Source organism: Malania oleifera, chromosome 11 (assembly GCF_029873635.1).
Source record: "Malania oleifera isolate guangnan ecotype guangnan chromosome 11, ASM2987363v1, whole genome shotgun sequence".
Lineage (NCBI taxonomy): Eukaryota > Viridiplantae > Streptophyta > Magnoliopsida > Santalales > Ximeniaceae > Malania > Malania oleifera.
Genome location: NC_080427.1, coordinates 69,158,248 through 69,180,032, shown reverse-complemented (window position 1 = coordinate 69,180,032; position 21,785 = coordinate 69,158,248).

Here is a 21,785-nt window from a genome sequence, read left to right as displayed (position 1 = left end):
TTCAATGGAAGAATTTCCATTCTAAGGGATGGGGGAGGGGGTCTAGGAATATGTTCATCAGGGTTCATATCCGGAAACCCACCACCGACTGGTCGGTGTGTCCATGCACTCTACGTTCTCCTTCCTCTTCGCCCCTATCCAATTGCTTTATTCATTGGGTACGCTCTTTTCTGTTTAGAATTTATGTCTCCCCCAGCCACGCCACAGGCTTCGTACCTATGCAAAAGTCATCTTAACTTTTTTGCTCTTTTAATTAGGATCCATTTGGATTATAAGGAACTTACTTTTTATTATATTTTTTCTTTGTATTAAATATTATAAAAGTAAAAATTTATTTTAATTTAATAAAAAATGTTAAAAAAATAAATGTAAATAATTATATAAATATTTTTCAATGTAAATTTATTATATTTTAATATAATAAATGTATATTCTAATTCCTTTACGGTTTTCTTTCCTTTTTGTCATAGTTTTTAAGTCCCAAACATGACCTTAGAACACTATACTATAATATAATTTTTTTTTTTCGTTTTGATTACATAGAAACTCCAGCCATCAATAAGTCTTTTGGACCCCCAGGTGTGACACCAAATTTACGGATTAATGTCTTCCCCTAAGTTTCGTTGATCAAGTAAAGTCCGAAATACGGACATGACTTTCGTGCATCAGTTGGACATTCAGTTAATCCAACCCTCGGAACACATCTTCATTACCATCCACGGTCGCCGCTGGCTCATAGAGTACTCTCACTATCTATGGTCGTCGCTCGCTTACAGAACGAACTCTCATCATCCACGGTCTCCGCTGGCTTACAGAGTAAATTCTCACTATGCACAGGTACCGCTGGCTCCGTGAGTGTATCTACTTGGATTTAAACGTCTGATGCTCCTTCTTACATGCTAATGCCTCTAAAATTTTGTTTTTTTTTTTTATTTGTTAAAGACTAACATTGTTTGAATTATACAAACAATCATCTTACATTCTTTATTTCTTCTCCACTTTTATAAGATTTACTTGAATATGAAAGTATATAATTTTTAAAAATTTTAATTAAGAAAGATGACACTAACCTCTCCTAATATTTGGTAAAATGACACGGACCTTTTCTTAAAATTCCAAACATTCAACGGCCTGCACTAAGATTTCAAAATATCTCACATACCTCCATTGACATTTGCTTTTTATGACATTTATACTCTAAAAAAAATTACCCTTCAAACAAATATGAGGAAATGTTTGTCATTTTAACAGACTTTAGGGGTGATTTGTGAAATTTTTGTAAACTCAAGAAAGCTCTTGAAAATTTTGAAATCTTAGAGAAATCATTGTTTTTTTTTTTTTCTTTCTAAATCTCAGTCAATATCTTTTATCTAAAATTATATTAATAAGTTTTGTACAATTTACGAAAATGAAATTTATGTTCTCAAACAAAATTTCAATACATTTGGAGAATCTGTTTTCTACATTCAATTTTATTTTATTTTTATGCAATTTTCAAAAATCATTCTTAATGTATATACATGGTAAAAAAACGAATGGGACTAAACATTTCCTTTGAGGTATTAAACCGGTGAATTACCAGGGATACGTCAATGGGCGAGCGACTTTCATCTTCCGGATTTGGTGCCGCACTATAGGATCGAAAGTGATATGATGATGACTGAAGTTCCCAAATTATAAAAGAAAAAAAAAAAAACCATTCCTTGTTTCATTCAATATTGAACAAAATACAATAATTTAGTCCCAAACTAAACTATAATTAATATATATAGAGAGAGACCTCTCATGGAGTTGTACGGAGGCATTCTTCCAATGAGACCACCATTCTTTATCACGTGGGACATACTGTTGAAAAGAATGATAAAGTTTCATTTTTTATTTTTTATTTTTTGATAGTAAGCTTTAGACTTTTAACCAGATATATTGAATTGTTTCATACTAAAATTTTCAATCGGCAAGATAATTAGCTAAAAATTAATGTTATAGAAGTTTAATGTACAAATTTTGGTCAAGGAGTAGACTTTTTTGTGCTAAATTGAAGTTAATGAATTAATTTTTATTCTAAATTAAGATTAATGAATTAAGTTGAAGCAGCAATAATGCATTTTTTGAGTTAAAATAACTCTTTTTTTTAAATATTAGTAAATTTTTTTTAATAAAGAAGCGTACATTTATTCTCCATGGAATGTATGGTTCGTTTGGATCAAAGAATTTATTTGAAAAAAGAAAAGGAAAAGAAAATAAGAAGGAAATTCATTTTTCATTATATTTTTCATATATATGAAATATTATTAAAAATAAAAATTTGTTTTAATACAATAAAAAATTAGAAAAATTCAAATATTAATGATTTCTAAATTCAAAATTTTGTTCATGGATTTAATTTATTTTTTATTTTCTTTCTTAATTTCCTTGATAACCAAACATGAAAATGTAGATTTTTCAGTAGTTTTTTGAGCCCAGTACACTATGAACCATTGATGCATAGATCATTGCTTTGCAATTTTATTTGCAGCATGAATTCTTATGCACATAAAAATGCTTACTTACCAAAATAACCAAGTTAATTATGGATATATACTAATACAAGCCCAAAAATCTAAGAGCTCTTACATTTGTATGTAAACTCCTCCAAAAATTTAGAAGTCTATGGAGCAATAGCTGAAACTCATTAACCAATGCAAACTTATCATTTATGAATTTCATAGTAATAGAAATATATGACCTGGCAGAGAATTGGTAACTTGCTATCCTCTTACTTAGCGGACAAAAAAAGTACATGAGGTCTTTATAGTAATAGAACTTGCTTTCAAAATGAGAACTTTCTACTTTTCGAAGACATTAAAAAGCCTTATGGACCAGAGGAGACAAAAGAATGTAAGTCCAATGAATACACCAACATTATATAAGCCACCATTCAAATATAAGAAAGGAAAAATATAATGATAGATAGAACAAATATCTACCTCGTAAGACTATATTGAATTGATCTATTATAAGGATAGCAAAATCTCACAATTATGCATAGAATTGCTATATTCTAACATCCACAACATTTATGAGTGTATTCAAATTGAGTCGAGTTAACACAGTAAATACTTGAATTTAGCTAGACTAAAAAATGTTCATTCGAAACTCAACTCAAACTCAATTGATTTTATAATTGTTAAACTCAAACTCGATTAGACTATAAGTTCATAAAACTCGAATTCAACTCGATTAAACTTGACTCAATTTTCTGAGCAGGTGAATGAGAATCCATGGATAATCAATTTTCCCCTTTCAGCTATTTTGCACCGAGGTACTTCTATAATTTACTTCTATGGCCTAAACTTTTCCCTGGACTCCAGGCAAGGACATGGCTCTGATACCACACGAGAGTCGGGAGCCCCAAGACCTTCCAAAGGAAAGCAACCCAATCTTAGACCACATCTCCAACACAGGCCTTCCACACGGCCACTCAACGGAGAACTCGGGTCTTTCAACCAAAATGCTTTCTCAGAGGAGGTCTTCGGGGACCGTACTACCTTTCTGGTGTGCAGGATCCTCATAGAGGCAAGCACAGAGTATACTCGGCGCCATGATACGATCGTTGCAAGGAACCCATTACAGTTTCGTTAAACCAGAGATTAGCCTAACGCCACTCCTCAGTGACTTGGCAGGTTACGGGTATCCACTGTAAAGATATCCCTCGTAACATCATATAGACATTACAAGTCCATAGAAGTAAGAGAACAGAAGTCCTTCGGGCAGTTAGCCTTTAGGGGAAAGAAGGAGATTAGAAAGCCATGGAAGGAAACAAACACTAGCTCTGTATTAACTCAACTTGCTCTGATTTCTTTCCAACTAGCTCTGTCTTACATAAGGGAAGGCAGTCCCTTTATATAGAGGTCTGAGACCCCGAAAACTTACACGATACGCAAACAACGAGAGTGACATAAAGCAGACTCGACGGAGACATAAAGTTGGACGATGACATAAAGCAAAGCCGGTGAAGACTTTGTGGCATCGACTGGCAACTTTGTCAAAAGGACTCAACAACTGACAACTGACATAATAAAGGTGACAGCACATGGGCGGCTGCATTTGTGCGGGAGTGACCCACCACCTTTAATTATGCAAGACTTATTGACACATCAAGCCAACAAACTTGGACTCTAAGCAAACTTACATCGCACACAGACATAGGACGGCCCACCATTGTGGACTTTAACAACAATAATACATAAAGTAGTTACGGACGTGGCCCGTTATTTTGGACTTCTGCATGATGGTGAGAGATTCAGGTTGACGTAGTCTTCATCCGTTATCTGTCCTTGAATCGGATGGTAGAACGTCATTTTCTTGTATGGGTTGTCTTCATCATCTGTGTCCATAGGATCATCTGGAGGGTCTGGTGGCTTGGGAGCAGGAATCTCGTCAGGAATGAGGACGACGAGCTCAGAGCAGGACCTCAGGTCATTCAATTCACAGAGGTGGTTCAGCAGTGAGAACTTGTATCTTGGCCAGGTAGAAAGGTTGTACAGTGTATCCCATTCATAAGCTTGATTCTGGGACCATAACAGCTTTCTAGTAGGATTGTAGAAATACGGTCGATGGAGTATGAAAATACTGTGTACGGCTTCTGCTTCCGCTGGGTCCATCTTCCATAAGTTGTGGTTTCCCATGAGAGCTGTTAGCTTCTTTATCCATGTAGATAGTGGATCGAACAATTGGAGGAAGGTCCAGAATAGTGATTTCTGGTTAGCTGGATCATGAAGATGGGTATACGTCTCCTGTAGCGGGATGAATACAGCATGTATCTGCAAAACAGAAATATACCAAAGGTACCATAATACATGTGTATAGAAGGCTGATGGTTTGATGACGTATGGATTAAGAAATGGGTAGGCTGGGAAGGTAGGGTATTGGCCTATGGTCATGGCATAGTGAGGATAGAAGATTCTGGCACTAGATTTGATTCTTTCTGGATCAGTGAGGTCAGGTTCCATATCTGGAGGGAAGTGGATATGGGTAGAGGCACTAAGGTAGAGTATATCAGGAGGAGAGGATGAGGACGAAGCCATGAGTATCAGTGGTATGGCTTGGTGGCTGGTGATGAGGAAGGCTTTTTTCCTGGGGCGAGATAGCATGTCTGCGAGAACATTATGGTCACCTTTTATATGCTTCACGGAGAAGTCATATCGGGAAAACCAATCTTTTAATCTGAGTATCTGCGGATCAGGGAGAATCTTATTGTGGAATTCAAGCATCTTCGGAAAGGATGAGTTGTCCATTTCAACAGTGAAGTGCTTCGATCTGACATAAAAGTCAAACTTTTGGATTCCATTTTTCACCGCAATTATCTCCTTGAATACGGTGTGATAATGTTTCTGCGATTCTTTGAATTCTCCGCTTGCATGTCCACAGTAGGTTCTTCTATTGTTCTTATCTTCAAGTAACAATGCACCCCAATAATGATCACTTGCGTCTGACTGGAGGATGAGATTGCCGGTAGATGGAATAGTCAGAGGCGGTGGATCCTTGGCAGCTTTTTTCAAATGTTTGATAGCACTTGTCTGATCAGGGCCCCATGGGGGTGGCTTCTTTTTCAACAGCTGTGATAGGGAGCTGGTGTGATGGCTTGCGTGCGGGATGAAGTCTCTGATATAATTAATTATGCCAAGAAATTGTTGAATTTCCTTGACAGAAAGATTAGTATCTGGAAACTTCAGTAATTGTTCTGCGAGATGTGGACCTGGGCAAATATTACCGTGGGAAATTTTCATCCCCAGAAAATCAATTTCTTTTTGTCCAATCACGCTTTTCTTTTCTGATAACATGATCCCGTACTGTGATGCCAACTGGTGGAAATGTTCAAGAAGCTGATGATGTTCTGCATGACTTTTTGAGAACAATAATATATCATCGATGTAGATCAAGGTACTATGCAGAATAGGATTGAAGATCCTAGTCATCGCTTTCTGAAACAGTGACGGCGCGATCTTTAAACCGAAGGGTAAAACTGTCCATTGGAATTGTTCATTCGGTATACAGAACGCTGTCTTGTATCTGTCATCTGGATGAATACCGAGTTGCCAAAATGCACCTTTAAGATCAAACTTTGAAAATATCAGTGCTTCAGCAAGATGGATGAACTGTGTTCTTGCTTTTGGAATAGGGAACTTGTCATCCCTGATGAACACGTTCAAGGGCTTGTAATCAATAACCAATCTCTTTTTTCCTCTGATCTTCTCTGATCTTTTTTCAACATAGAATGCTTGACATGCCCAAGAGGAATTGGTTGGTTCAATGAGACCTTGTCTTAATAAAGAATAACATTCTTCTCTGGCAAGCTTAAGGTCTGAAGGAGACATTCCCGGATGTGTAGCTTTAGTTGGACTAACATCTTCATTAAGCTTGAAGGGAATGTGGATGAAGAAATCTGGGTTTTTCCAAAGTGGATGATCATGAATAAACTGATCATGGCTTTCAGCACATAACTTCAGAAGTTTGTTTTGGATGGACTGGAAATCTGGACAGGAATACGAAAGAGAATAAATCTTGTTTGTCTGGGTGAAAGGCTTGAATTCTCTTTTGTACTTAATTCTAGTGGGAAGAATTCTTAATGATTTCGAAAGACAATAAACATCCCATCCTAAAAGAACATCCTTTTGAGGGAGTGGACTACCGATTACCTGAGTCCAAATGATGCAATTAGGAAGGAGTTTAATCCCAATTTTGTTTTTGGAAATCAAAGAAGTTGAAAAGATTTGATCATTGGCTGCTCTGAAAAACTGAGTGTGGGAAGACCAACAGTCTGGTGGTAAGACTTTAGGATTGATCATGGTCTTATGAGATCCTGTATCAATGAATGCAACAACAGGAATAGGTTTACCATGTTTTTCAGGAAGGAGCTGGATCTGGACATGAGGATTGATTTGAGGATTCTGGGAAAATAGAACAGGCTGGACTGGTTGAATCTGAAGAGATTCATCTGTCTGATAATCATTGTCTAAATCAGAAGTTTCTGAATCAGTGAGGACGAGAACTGTTTCCTCTGTCATCTCTTCTTGCTCTGAAAGAATAGATTCTGCGTCTGCATCTAATTCTTCATTTTGTAACTGTTAAGCAAGTTTGGCAGACTTTGTCCTGTTCTTTGGGCACTGTTTTGCATAGTGTCCTTTCTTCTTGCAAATGAAACAGCGAGGAGATTTGTCATATCCTCTACTGTTCTTCTTCTAGAAGAATCTAAATCTTTTCTTCTTTCTGTGATCTTTCTTCGAAAGTCTGTCAGAACCGTAGTCTTTGAAATGCTTATTCTTTTTGGGACTACAGATGCAATTTTTCTCTTTGCATTTGATCTGTAAATAGGGCTTTTTGCATTGCTTCGTGAATTTATGGTTCTGCTTGATCATCTTTGAGAACAGTTGATGAGTGTCACATAACTTCTCAAGAGCAGTGAGTGCCAGTTGATGAATTTCTCCAAGAGAGATTTCTTTGAGAGGCCGAGAGAGTGAAGCGATCTTTCTCTGTAAGTCTGGCTGGATATCTTCTGGTAATGAATTAATATAAACTTGTCTGAGATTATCATCGTGAAATCCACCAAGAAGATAATACCGTTTAGACATTCTCTGATAATGAAAATCAAGATCCTTCTTCTTTAAAGAGCAACATCTCATTTCGAAATATTCTTGACGAACAACATTGGCGTGAATGTCTGGATCACCAACAAATTCTCTGTAAAGTGTTCCCAATGCAAAGGAGGGAATCTGGGAATTAATGAACGTAACTTGTCTGAATTCACCAAGACTTTGGAACCAATCTCTTAGTGTACCAGTAAATTTGGATGTAAATTCAACAAGAACTGATTGTAATGTGTTCCCGGGTTTTGAGAGTTGGAGATCAATCCATGCACCAAATTCACCGAACAATAATATATCATCGATGTAGATCAAGGTACTATGCAGAATAGGATTGAAGATCCTAGTCATCGCTTTCTAAAACAGTGACGGCGCGATCTTTAAACCGAAGGGTAAAACTGTCCATTGGAATTGTTCATTCGGTATACAGAACGCTGTCTTGTATCTGTCATCTGGGTGAATACCGAGTTGCCAAAATGCACCTTTAAGATCAAACTTTGAAAATATCTGTGCTTCAGCAAGATGGATGAACTGTGTTCTTGCTTTTGGAATAGGGAACTTGTCATCCCTGATGAACACATTCAATTATATTTGAAACTTGATTTGATCTATTACTAAACTCGAACTGAAAAGTAAGGTGTACTCCCAAGAGGGGGTGAAGACACCCTATTTTTTACCAGACCAATTTTTGGAAACCCCAACGAAACCAGAGTTGACTTCGAGCCCCGAATGACCCCAAGTTTTGGAATTAAGACCCAAAATCCTTCAATTAAGTCCTTCTAATGTTTGTCAAGTCTCCTAAAAAGTCAAAAATATGGTTCAGAGTTGAGTCTTGTAAATATTCAGTCTGAGTCTTAGTCCTTAGGCCAATTGTTGGGTAATCTTAAGTAATAACTTTCAATTGCAAAATTAATCTGGTTTGTTGTATAGGGTCCTTTGGCTCCAAACTTCCCCTTTTTTAAGCATGAGTTAAGCATTTAGAATTATTTACCTGGCAAAGATGTCATGTCCATTGTGAAGTGGATTTTCATTCAAGTATGTTATAGTCAATGTTTTCATATTTTATCCAATCATTATGATATATATATATATATATATATATATATATCTGTGTGTGTGTGTGTGTGTTAAGCCTAAATTGGATATTTTATCTGAGATTGCATAATGGCTAGATTTTCTAATGTTCTTAGCATAGTGTGAAAGTGTATAATGAATGCACATACTAAGATTTAACATTTTAAGCATAGACCACTTCGTAGGCCAATAGAAATCATTCCCCCAAAACCTAAAACCTAAGGAAAGCATTTATGTAATTCCAATTTGAATACGTTCATCCTCAAGTCCTAAGGAGTTTCCCTTTTTGACAACCCATACCATTTTTCTACTTTTGATTCTTGATGGGTTAGGATAATATGGTTCTTTGACTCTTTAGACCTATTTGGGTTTCACACCTCTCCTTTTAAACTGGCAATCAAATTTTATGTGCCCCTTCTTTTTACGTAAGATGCATGTGGTGTGAGTATATAGACTGGAGGACGTACTAGCATAATGTTTAGATTCTCTTACAAAGTACCCCATGTATAGACTCTTCCTTTTCCTATTTTCAATTCCATTAAAACCTATACCTTCTTTATCTAAGGTCATCTTTTATGATCCTAAGAGCTTGTCAAAGTTTTCTTTACCTCTAGTGAATATATGGATAATCTTAGACTAGTCTTCTATTTTTTTTTTTCTAGATCTTGAATTTTTAAGTTCTCTAGACCTTTGCAAACACTCTGAAGTTTCATAAATTCTTTAGTCATATTGTTTGCTTTACATTCCAGTTCTGAAATGAGAAGATCTTTCTTATTATTACTTGAAGTTTGAGATCTTAATACATTCAACTCTTCTTCCAACATTTCATTTTTGTTTACTAACTTTTTGATTTTGAAATTATTTTCCCTTTCAACAGGAACTTTTGACTCACATTCTTTCACAGATGCCTCATACTTGTTTTTTAAAGCAGTATATCTTTTGTGAGCTTTAATAAGTGACTTATGAATTCTAACATATTCAATTTGCAGTTCTTTATAAGTAGGCATGCGTTCACTATCAGAACTATCACATGATTCAGTATCAGGTGCATCATTCAAATCATCACATGAATCATTACCAAGGTTATCTAATGGCATAGAAGGAGATGAGATTACCTCATCGTCGGTTAAAGCTATGAAGCATGGTTTACCTCTTTCAAGATCTGTAGAGCTTGAGTCACAAGGAGTGCTCACCTTTTCTTGCTTAGTGACTTCGTATTTCTTTTCGAGTTCCTCCCATATTTCTTTAGCATTTTTACATGTCCTTACTTCACGAAAGATATCAGTATCTAAGGCATAAAATAGAATGTTCATGGCGTCAAAATTTTTTTGCAATAAGTTCATGTCATTCTCATTCATCTTAATTTTAGATTTAGGAATATCAACATTATTGACAGTTTTCATAGGCACGATATCCCCTCGAGAAATTACTCTCCGAATTCTCCAATTCAATGATTTTATAAAGATAGTCATTTTAAGTTTCCAATCAGAAAAATTTTCACCAGAAAAAATTGGGGGGCTTGAAGAAAATCTACCCTCACACGATTGGGATACACCAACTCGAGACATCATAATCTTTTACAAAATAACATTTAAGTCTAAGTAACGAGGCTCTGATACCAATTGTTAGCTTTGGTGCAAACCCAAGAGGGAGGTGAATTGGTATTTAAAAATGTTATCCCCTAGGTCAATCCACTAACAACAGTATTACACAAGCCTAAGGTCAATTTAGTGCATGTAAAATAAATCAAAGTAAATATACGACGAAATTTAAACTATAATAGAAGTTTAACCAAGCATGCACAATAAAACAATAAAGGAGACGACACCAGAAATGTTATCAAGGTTCGGAAAACTGCCTATGTCCTCGCCTTGACTGAAGCGCACAAGGATTGCCACTATAAACTCACTTAATGGGTGGAGTGACACCTAAACAACCAGGTCAATTAGCACAGGGCTGACCTCAACCTTTACAACCAGGTCAATTAACACAGGGCTGACCTCAACCTACACAATCCTTCAGGGCTGGATTATTGTCCCCTCAGGCCACGCCTAGAATACCACATATTTCACAATAAAATTTGCGTACAACCAATATGATTCTCAACTAAGCAGATTATGTACCAATGTACTCAATGCACTACCGAATGATATGGTAAGATAAGCTCAGTGTAGTCTTAATGTCTACTCTCAAAGATTAATGCAAATATGACAATTAGTGCATGGGACTGTAAATGATATGATCTTTGCGTCAAATAATGATTTCAATCACAATACACCAAAAAAATCACAAGTATGCTTCAAATATATCAACAAATATTTTTCTCAAAATAAACCACAAGAGATATTCAAAAATGGTTTGTAAAAATTTATTTGATCTTTGTGTCAAGATGATAATATCAATCAAAAGATATAGCAATAAAGATCTTCAACACGCTAACAAATATCTCAAAATATTTTTCTCAAGATAAATCACAAGAGATATTTGAAATCGGTTTGTAAAATAGTATTTATCTTCAAGCACACTTCAAATACCTTCAACAAATATTTTTATCAAAATAAACAACAAAAGATATTTGAAATCGATTTGTAAAATATTATTTTACAACCAAAACGCAATACGAACTCTTGAGTATTGCAATGAATATGCAAAACTTAGAGGCTCAAGGAAGTTTTCCGACGGAAGACTTATTTACGAAGCCCCTTAGGAGAACTTGAAGCTTACTCTCTATGAAAAATAAATCTCAATCAGAACAAGTAAGAGAGAGTTTAAGTTTGGTGAGACAAACACAAGAATACTCTTATAAAGATGAATTTGCAATATGAATGAGAAAGAGGAGTAGTATATGACTTGAATATGAGATTTTGGCTTTATGAAAATGAGAGGATATTTGTTAATTATTATTGCTAATCTCATGCTAATTTTTGCAAATGAAGGGTATTGACTCTATGAATCCTATCCTATTTTGATAATGACAAATCACTTAGTATTTGATCTGTGCATTGAGACTGCAAACAGGAACAATATATAACATACACGGAAGGATGAAAAGTTATGGAAGCCATGAAAATTAAAGCATACATATCTTGGCACAATCCATGGAACTGAAAGAGTAGAACGTCATGGGAATGGGTACTTAGAACTTATGTATACACATACTGCATATGATTTAATTTGAGGCTCAATATATACCTTAGAATGACCTTAGGACTCATGCATCTCATGAACATCATTAGGGTATATTTATGGACTTAGAAATATTTTTAAAACCCTAGGAAATACTTTTATAAAAGAGCCAAGAAAGAGAGCAAAGCAGATATTTTCAACTAAAAAGAAAAAATCTAGGAATTGGTAACTTGAGAAGACCGAACTCAACTTTTAGTTGCCTGAAGTTGCAACTTCAGAAGACTGAAGTTAAGTTTAGTCGTCTGAAGAATTTCTTTAGAAGACTGAAGATTAATTTTAGTCACCTGAAGAATTTATGGTGAAAAACCAAACCTGGCAAAAACACCTCAGAAGATTGAATTCAAATTTCAGTCATCTGAACCCCAACTTCAGTCGTTTGACCCTGTGTCCAGGTTATTTTTTCAAAGCTCTAAGGAACTTTAGTCATTTGGGATTTAACTTTCAGTTGTCTGAACTTGCGGGAAAGTTTAAAAATTTAATTTTTAGTGAAAGAACACATGAGCTAATTTTTGATCCAACAGTTAAGATTGATTCTAAGGGCAAGATACCTATATATTCAAAATCTAAACCCTAGTGCCCTATCAAAGATTAAATAGAACAAGAAGAGAATAGAAAAGAAAAAACCTTTGACATACGATTGAGCTGATTGCACGTTTAGTACAACTTTAAGCACATTGCTGAAACCTTTGCCTGGGATTTCAAAGCTTATACATTGAATCTGAGCTAAGGCTATCTTGATTGTCAAATGACCATCTAGCAATCATTGTGATTTCATTTTGGTATTGAGGTTTGGTAAATCAATCTGCTCATTAATAATTATTCTCATAGAGTTTCTTCATCTAAATTGATTTGCTGATTGATATCCATTTTTCAAAGAGCTTGTCATTACGAAATTAATTTTTGAATATTTGTTAAGAGGTTGATCTTGAGTGTGCATATATTAAATCATTTTGATAAGATTATCACTTGAGAAAAGCCTTTGTCATTGACTAGATATTTTTGAGTCAAGTGAGTTTTCATTCAAAGATTTGATATTTTTAATATTACAAATCTACTTATTTGATTATCCTTAGTGTTCATAATGATAAATTATTAAGGGATACTTTCTGAAAAATATTACGTTAGGTTTTTGATCTTTGGAATACATATCGTATATATATTTGCATATTACAAAGATCGCATTGTGGTCGAATATTTTGAAGTAAACTTCTTGATTTTGATTGTTATAATATTCAAAATAAATATTTTGATAAGATCACGGTTGATATTTGGGTATTAAAGAAGTTGAACTCGAATCATAATTTCTTCAAAGCCTTTACTTATATCATCATTTTGGGAGATTTGATAAAAAGGGAAATTGTGTGTTGAAGCATTTCATTCATCTAACGATTGTATCGTTACATACATATTTGAGCTTCAAGTTTCATCCTATGATTATGTGTTAGGAATTTCAATTGTACTCACTAGTTTTGTTAGAAGCAACATTGAGTGTTTTTCAGATTTGATATTATATTGTAATCACGGTTCGGGTTGTGAACCGGGTTTGAGGAGAAAGTTATATCTCTTGTAAGCAACGGATTAGGAGGAAGTTGTACCTTTTGTAAGCAGCGGATGTAAGGGAAGCTATGTCCCAATTTAAGGAGTAGGGATTATTGTGGAATCCTTGAGTGGGTTGCTCAAGGCGAGGACATAGGCCAGGTTGGTTGAACCTCGTAAAATCATGTTTGCTTTCTCTTTTCCCTTACTCTTTTTATTTTCCGCATTGCATTTCAATATCTAATTTTCACGTGTATGTTGAATAACTAGACACACACTTAATTGGGTAAAAAGAATTGTTTGATATAGTAATTTAAATTAACCTCAAATCCTTGCAATTAGTTTGTTAAATATAGTAATAGGGATTAATTTGTAAATAATCTGAAAGTTGTTTAAAATACCCAATTCACCCCCCTTTCTAGATTACACCTAAATCAACATTTGGTATCAAAGCGGGTTTACATAAACTTAATAGTTCTTTTTTAAAAAGATCACATGGCACACATCGGTGTAACTCCATTCGATGAGTGACACTCATCCACTAGACCACCTATTTTCTGCGGTGTAAATTACACCTACTGGAAAAGAAAGATGAGTATATACCTTTTAAATGTGGATTGGAAAGTGTTGAAAATTGTCCCCAAGGGAAATCATGTCCCTATGAAAGTAATTGATAAGGTTAATGTACTCAAAATTGAAGATGTGTATATAGAGGAAGACTAGAAATTTGTACAAATAAATGCTACTGCGATGAACTTGCTGTTCTATGCACTAGATGTAAATGAATTTAATAGGGTAATGACATATAACTCTATTAAAGAAATTTGGGAAAAATTAGAAGTTACATATGAATGTACTAAGGAAGTAAAAGAAAGTAGGATAGACATGTTCACCAGTGAATATGAGGCATTCAGAATGACTGTTGATAAATCTATTCAATCCATGTACACTAAATTCACACATATCACAAATTCTTTAAATGCACTTGGAAAAACTTACCCTACTTGTGAGTTGATCAGGAAAATACTCAGGGGACTTCCTCCAGTTTGGGAAGCGAAAGCTACAGCAATAGCAGAAGGAAGAAATCTTAAGGAGATGTCGGTTGACAAACTTATTGGATCGCTTATCACCTATGAGCTAGCAATAAATGAGAGGAAGAATGAGCAAAGTAAAGCAAAGAAAGCGACAACACTTAATGCATTGTTAAAAAACTCTAGTGAAGAAAGTGATTTTGATACAGAAGATAACATGGCCTTGCTAACAAAGAAGTTCGGGAAGTTCTTGAAGAACAATAAGAAGTTCAATAGAAAATTCCGGAACTCAAAATCAGAAAGAGGAGAGTCAAGCATGAAGAAAAAGAAGGAAGATCCACCAACATGCTACAATTATAAAGAGGTTGGACACATCAATCCTGAGTGTCCCAAACTAATGAAAGCCTCCAAGAAAAAGAAGAAGGCGCTAAAAGTCGGTTGGGATATGCACAACACAATTTGTTTAGAATTTGAATCTAGTGATGATGAGACTACGAATCTGTGTCTAATGGCATATGATGAGCTTGTGTTGACCTTATAGGTCACACCCGATTTTGATAATGAAAAATATTGATATTTGATGTTGGCCAAGTGTTTGTGCAGGTTCAAATCAAACTTCTTTGATGACACTTGAAGAAACAAGAAGACCGTGAAGCTTTGAAATTTACATTGTAATATATTAGTCATTTATGTAATAAGGTTTGTAATAGTAATCCAGGATGTGATTGTATGCTTATCACATGAACATCATGCACATGGATATAGTGTGAGCTCAACTTGACCATAGTAAGACCCTAGGTTCCCACACACATACACACATTGCATAAAATATGAATATGTTATAATTGTGCTTAAAATTGTCAAATCTAAGCAAGTTAAGAGGAGTCGGGCAACCGATCCTCTGGAGTATAAAACTCCTCAGGCGCCCGAACTCTGAAAGTTAAAAATGTTTACCAGCCCTCGGGTGACCGAACCTCAAATGCACACATCTTCCTCGGGCGCCCGAACACTTCGAAAGGGACTGTTCACCAACTTGGGCGCACTACGATTTTAGTTCAAATATATCTCCGGGAAACTGAACTTATGCCTTCGGGCCACCGAAAGTATGACCAGGCACCCAAAGTCACGAAGCTTGGCTACTGACTTTGATTCGGGCTACCGAACCCTTTTCCGGGCGACCGAACTTAGTTACAAAACTTTTTGAACTGTGTTTTATCGGGCGACCGAACCAAGGTTCAGCCACCCGAACCTTGCCCTATTAAAATTATTTTAACCACGGTAAAACATGGTTATTTCGAGCTAATTGAATTTAATCTTTTGAGACTTCTTTAATAATACTCATCCTGTCCCAAATGGCTATATTTTTTCACTTGCCTATAAATATGTTCTCATTTGCATGATTAGTGGGTGATTTAAGAAAAAGTGATTAGCAATATACTCTCTCTATCTTGAAAATCCTTTCTTTGTCCAAAAACTCTCAAACTTGCCTCCTTTGATAAAATCTGAGATTATGAGAGTTCTTCGTGTGTTATTGTGATTGTTATACAGCGCTGAATTCTCCCACTTGTATGATTGTTATATATCTTTTTCTTTGGGAGTTTTTATCCTAGGTTTAACCCACGGATTTTTTATTTATAAATCTAGTGTGGGACTAAACCTATAAAGCTTTGGATATTTGCACTTCATTGCAAGTATCTAATAGCTTTGATTTTGGTGTGCAAAGATTTTTTCAAACAAGCAAGCAACCCTTTCAAACTAGCTTTGTGCTCATTTCATTGAAGAAAATCTTTTTGAAACTAGTTTGATTATCTGCATAGTATACTTGGAACATTGATGTATTGTTGAAATATTTTGTTTAAATTCCAAGTCATTGCTTGTGTTGATTATTCTTGAGCATCATACCGATTGTATTGTGTTGAATACTTTTGAGCTTCATATTGACTATACTGTGTTGAATATTGATTAAGAAAAAAGCACATCACTGAGCTTACACTATATTCATGTGATTGATGTGTTTGTGATTGAGCGCATTACTTGGGTACAAATTCTCTTTACGTGAAAGCACTATTTCATTGTACCATTTGATTGTAAATCTGAGTGATTCCAGACATGGCCTGAGGGGGCGGTAATCTAGCTCGGTAAGGATTGGTGTAAAGGTTGAGGTCAACCCTATGCTAATTGACCTGGTTTGTATAGGTGTTGCTCCACCCAGTTAAGTGAGCAAGTGATAGTTATAATCCTTGTGCTTGTTAGCCAAGACGGGGACGTAGGCAAATTGGCCGAACCTCAATAACATTTTTGTGTGTCACTTTTACTTTACTATTTTTCTGGTGCATGTGTTGTTAATTAAATTGATTCATTTAATTCCTGTTATATTTATATTGCTCGCACTAGATTGACCATAGGGTTGTGAACATACTGCTGTTAGGAGGAATACCTAGGTATTAAATTTTAAAAATACCAATTCACCACCCCCTCTTGGGATCAAGGTAAAGCTAACACCTTAAGGTACAATCATCATTTTCATCATCTTCTTATTATTCTAGTGATTTTGAAAATGAGAATGACATGCTTTCATATGATGAACTAAAACAAGAATGTTTGTACACTATTAAAATGCTTGAGAAGAAAACTAAGAAAATTTCTAATTTGAAAAATAAACTCAAAGAACTTTCAAGTTTAGTTGAACGTCAAAGTGAAACTCATGCATCTCTTATGAAAGACAAAGATTTGAAAATTGAGGAGTTAGAAAGGAACGTGAAAGATAAAACTGTGATTATTTGTAAATTTACTGAAGGTCAAAATAATTTTGAAAAACTCCTAGGAGCTCAAAGAAATTCCCTAGAGAAGGAAGGTCTTGGTTTTAATGGGAAGGAGAACCTAAAATAGAAACATCTTTACATGGGATATTTTGTAAGAGAGTCGAAATCATATATTCCATCCAAGGACTATCGTAAAAATATTATATGTTTTAAATGTAAGAGGTTGGGTCACATAAAATTTGACCGTCCATTAAAAAATAAAGATGTCAAAGTTAAGAAAGTCTAGAAGATCAAAGGAGAATCTAGTACTAACCCCCATGGATCCAAGAAAATTTGGGTACCAAAGTAGTTATCTGATCGTGTATTACAGATATGCTTAAGATCATCCTCCTCAAAAGACAGATGGTATATGGATAGCGGATGTTCACATCACATGACTAGGGATAAAGCAAAGTTCACATCCATCACACCCAAGGATGGAGGATTTGTCACCTTTGGGGAGAATGCTAAGGGAAGGATCACAGGTGTAGGTAAAGTTGGTAACGGTTCATCACTAGTTATAGATGATGTTTTACTGGTTGATGGTTTAAAGCACAACTTATTGAGTATAAGTCAATTGTGTGATAAAGGTTACAAAGTGTCTTTTGAACATGACAAGTGCATTGTTGAACAAAAAATTGATAATAAGACAATATTCACTGCTGAGTGTCATGAAAACGTATATACCACAAGTTTTGACAACTTAACCTCACATTGTGTGACATGCTTCTCTACTATGAATGAAATTAGTTGGATTTGGCATAGGAGACTAGGACACGCTAACATGGATTTAATATCTAAACTAGTTAAGGGAGACTTAGTTAAGGGATTGCCTAAGACAAAATTCATCAAAGATAAAATTTGTGAGGCTTATCAACTAGGAAAACAAGCAAGAACAAGCTTTAAGATGAAGAAAGAAATCTCCACTACTAGGCCACTTCAAATGCTACACTTAGATTTATTTGGTCCAAACCCAATTTAGAGTTTAGGAGGAAAATCATACGCATTTATCATAGTTGATGATTACTCTAGATATACATGGGTACTATTCTTAGGTCACAAAGATGAAGCATGTGAACAATTCATAAACCTGTGCAAGAAAATCTAAAATGAAAAGGGATATACTATCACTAAAATTCGAAGTGATAGGGGTAGAGAATTTAAAAATCAAGGCATGAAATACTACTACAATTCATTAGAAATAACTTATAATTTTTTGGCTCCTAGAACCCCACAACAAAATGATGTAGTTGAAAGGAAAAATAAGTCTATACAAGAAATGGCCAGAACTATGCTTAACGAACATAAATTACCTAAGTACTTACCACCTGCTATGTTCTAAATAAAATTTTGATTAGACCATCTCTAAATAAGATTCCTTATGAATTATGGAATGACCATAGACCAAACATATCATATTTTCATGTCTTTGGGTGTAAATGTTTTGTGCTTAGAGACAATGAGCATTTAGGAAAGTTTGATGTGAAATCAGATGAAGGTATCTTCTTAGTGTATGCCTTAGATAGTAAAGCCTATAGAGTATATAACAAACAAACATTAACGGTTATAGAATCTATTCATATAGTGTTCGATGAGTCAAATCCCTTCTCCAAAAGAACTGATGAAGATGAAATTAAGATAAACAAGGAATTTGAGAAATTATCCATTGAGAATGATTCAGAAAATAAAAATAAAATTAAAGAACCATCCACTGAAACTAATCAAATTGAAAATGAGGTTAATGAACCACCTAGAGAATGGAAGTACATAAAGAATCATCCCATTGATCAAATAATAGGTGAACCATTACGTGGAGTAGCCACACGATCCTCACTTAGGAATATGATGAGTCATTTTGCCTTTCTATCTCAAGAAGAACCAAGGAATGTGAGTGAAGCAATTGAGGATGAATCGTGGGTGTTGTCCATGCAAGAAGAGTTAAACCAATTTGAGGTAAACAAAGTATGTACATTAGACCTGAGGATAAGACAATCATTGGTACAAAATGGATATATAAGAACAAGAAAGATGAACATGGGATAGTTGTTAGAAATAAGGTTAGACTAGTAGCTCAGGGATATAACCAAGAAGAAGGAATAGATTTTGAAGAAACCTTTGCACCTGTAGCTAGAATGGAGGCTACGCGAATGCTTTTAGCCTATGCAACTTTTAAGGATTTAAAGTTATATCAAATGGACGTCAAAAGCACATTTCTAAATGGCTAGATAAGTGAAGAAGTGTATATAGAACAACCCCTAGGTTTTGAAAACCATAAGAATCTAGATCACGTGAATAGACTGACAAAAGCCCTGTACGGTTTAAAACAAGCTCCTAGAACTTGGTATGAAAGGCTAAGTGGTTTCCTACTAGAAAATGAGTTTATCAAAGGAAGGATAGACACAACTCTGTTCATAAAGTCTAAGAAAGATAACATTCTCCTAGTTCAAGTATATGTAGATGATATCATATTTGGAGCTACAAATAAAGAATTGTGTAATGAGTTTGCAAATACTATACAAAATGAATTTGAGATGAGCATGATGGGTGAACTAAATTTTTTCCTAGGACTTCAAATCAAACAAGCGAAACATGGTATATTTATAAATCAATTAAAGTACATTAGAGATCTGCTAAAAAAGTTTAATATGGAAGATGAAAAAATACTAGGAATACCTATGAGTGCTTCTTTGAAATTAGACAAAGATGAACAAGGTATTCCAGTAGATGTCAAGCTCGATCGTGGAATGATCGGTAGCTTACTTTATCTGACTGCTAGCCGACCTGACATAATGTTTAGCGTATGTTTGTGCGCAAGATTTCAGGCTACACCAAAAGAGTCACACTTGTTAGCTGTTAAACGAATACTTAGATACCTAATAGGAACCATTAAACTTGGGTTATGGTATCCTAAGTATACATCTTTTGAGATTATTAGCTATTTAGATGCTGATTTTGCTGGTAGTAAAGTGGATAGGAAGAGCACGAGTGGTACATGTCATTTCTTAGGACATCCGTTTGTTTCTTGGTTTTCCAAGAAGCAAATTTCAGTAGCTCTTTCCACAGCTGAAGCTGAATACGTAGCAGCAGGAAGTTGTTGTGCTCAAACACTATACGTGAAGCAATAACTGATGGATTTTGGATTAAGCTATGACACAATACCTATAAGATGTGATAATACGAGTGCAATAAACATCAAGCAATAACTGACGGATTTTGGATTAAGCTATGATACAATACCTATAAGATGTGATAATACGAGTGCAATAAATATCTCAAATAATCCCATATTACATTCACAAACTAAGCATATAGAAATACGACATCACTTTCTTCATGAATTAGGTCTGATGCATAGTCGATAGGTTGCTTAGAATTATATTAGATGACATAATTCAGGTGGAGTAACGTCACTTAATATTCACAATTGGCTAAAAATTTCAAATTTGGATCATTTGTTCTCATTCAGTATCACATTAGTTAACATTTGGTATTAACACTTGTTCACATTTGGTATTACACTCACATCATGATAAGAGTTTATTAATTTCCATATGTTAATCATCACATAATCTTTGAAATTTGCTACACTGCGTATGTTCACAATGCAATTTACATTCAACAACACACCTTTATGCGCTAGCAAGGGGAAGAAGTACATTAAGTCAAATCTGATGGTTGAATAAGTTCTTAACTTTAAGATTAAAAAGGGGAGAATATTATAAGATGATGTCCACTCATGTATTACTTTGTTATACACCTTTTTGTTGATGTCAAAAGGGGGATAAAAATTAGGAGGAGCAAAAATTATTGGCATAACTAATTGTGTAAAGGGTGAGAAATATAGAAAAAATTGTTGGCAAAATTAATTGTATATGAGCATGAGAAAAATCAGGGGGAGCAAAAATTGTTGGCAAAACTAATTGTGTAAAGGGTGAGAAGAATCAGGCTATAAGAGAAGAATCAGACTAAACAACTTATGTATGAACATGAGCATATTTCATTTGGCATGAGCATATTTTCATTTGCTAAATATTTGATGCATTATTTGAGGGGGAGCCTTGTTAGGCGTAACCCATTATATATTTTTGCTCGTGTATTTATCATCATAAAAAAAGGAAAAATTGTTTACTCTACGAGTCCAATCCTATTTTGATAATGACAAATCACTTGGTATTTGATCTGTGCATTGAGATTGTGAACATGAACAATATATAGCATGCACGGAAGGATGCCAAGTGATGGAAGCCATGAAGATTAAAGCATACATATCTTGGCACAATCCATGGAACTGAAAGAGTAGAAGAATGAAGATGCAAGCAACAAGTTTAAGAACATTATGGGAATGGGTGCTTAGAACGTATGTATACATATACTGCATATGATTTAATTTGAGGCTCAACATATACCTTATAATGACTTTAGGACTCATGCACCTTATGAACATCATTAGGGAATATTTATGGACTTAGAAATATTTTTTAAACACTAGAAAATACTTTTATAAAAGAGCCAAGAAAGAGAGTAAAGTAGATTTT